The following is a 1562-nucleotide window of genomic DNA, read 5'->3' on the forward strand; positions in this document are numbered from 1 at the left end:
TTTGTAAACCAAGCTTGAGCCCTGATTGATGAAGTCTAAGTTTAATAATCAGTTGTCTCAAAGCTGCTGAAAGGATTAACTGATGATCAGTGAGGAGCTCTGTAAAAACAAAGGTTTTATCAATTTGCAAAGAAAAAAATGAGGATTTTGCAGTGACTGACTCATTTGACTCATCAAAACATTACTTAAAATGTTGACATTAACATGAGGAGTTAGACCTGTTCATTTGTTAGCGAAATTTCTCACTGTAAACATTTCATTGAAACGTCCAGAATATACTTTAATTTAAAAACAGTTTTGACCTAATTTTCTTTATTATTTATCTATTTATTTAAAACTTTATTCATTTCTTTAAAACAAAATATTCTATGTACAAATATAAAAAGGAAAAAACACACAAATACAATGAAATGAAAGGAAGCAGAGAAGAAAAAAATCTCATATCTGCCCATTTTTTCCTCAAATATAAACTCAAACAATACTAATCTTCAGTTAATGTAAAAAAAAAACCCGAAACAAGACAGAAATCAAATCCTTCTAGATCACTGTTTCCCAAAGTTGGGGTCTGGACCCAAAATAGGGTCCCAAAAAATCAAGGTGGGGTCCTGAAAAGATTTTCAGAATTAATTACATTTTTGCCTTAGTTGTTACAAAGGAGTGAAGTTAGTGTATTTAAAATGAATAAATGTAGTATAAAAATATTGCTACTATGCCCATGTTTTGTTGACCTGATAAAAATGTTTATCATCCAAAAATAGTTGGGGGCACAGGTCTCTGCTACTGTTATTTTGTGGGTCAAAAGCTGAAAAGTTTGGGAACCACTGTTCTAGAACACAAATTTACATGAATATATATTATACTGCTTCATATTTCCTCAAAAGCCCCACTTTTATAATTTTCTTGAACATGTACATTGATCTAGCATTTTTAACATCCTCTTCCAGATTATTCCACAATCTGACTCCTTGGATTAAGGTGCACCATTCTTTCAGACATGTTATGTTTCATGAACATCTTTGTTTCCTTTATGTTATAACAGCTCTCTCTCTCTCTCTCTTAATAAAGTTTACCTGAATGTTTAAAGGTAATTTGTTTTTGTGAGCCTTATACATAACTAAAAAGATGTTATATATAATCAACCAAATCAAAAAATTTCAACAATTTCAATTTACAAAATAATATATTGGATGGATAATGGTAATGTTGTCGAGTGATAACTATATTGATTAAATGACAATGACAGCATTAGGATTTAAAGGTAAATCACATTCTTGTCTGTTTTTATTAGTCACACAAACACACACCCTGATGGACGAGCAGGACCTGAGGCTCAGCAGAACGGTTCTTTGAAGCAGTGACGGTTCTGTGGGACATGTGACTTCGCACGTGGTGCTGGTTAGGGGGTGGCCCAGATAACAGGCAAAGTTATCTGCTGCTTTTATGCTGGGCACAGAGAGCTTTCACATGAGTCAGCCTCCAGAACTCAGTCACTTCCCACCTGGGTCTCCTCATACGCACACACACACACACACACACACACACACACACACACACACACACAC

Source organism: Austrofundulus limnaeus, unplaced genomic scaffold, assembly GCF_001266775.1.
Source record: "Austrofundulus limnaeus strain Quisiro unplaced genomic scaffold, Austrofundulus_limnaeus-1.0 Scaffold320, whole genome shotgun sequence".
Lineage (NCBI taxonomy): Eukaryota > Metazoa > Chordata > Actinopteri > Cyprinodontiformes > Rivulidae > Austrofundulus > Austrofundulus limnaeus.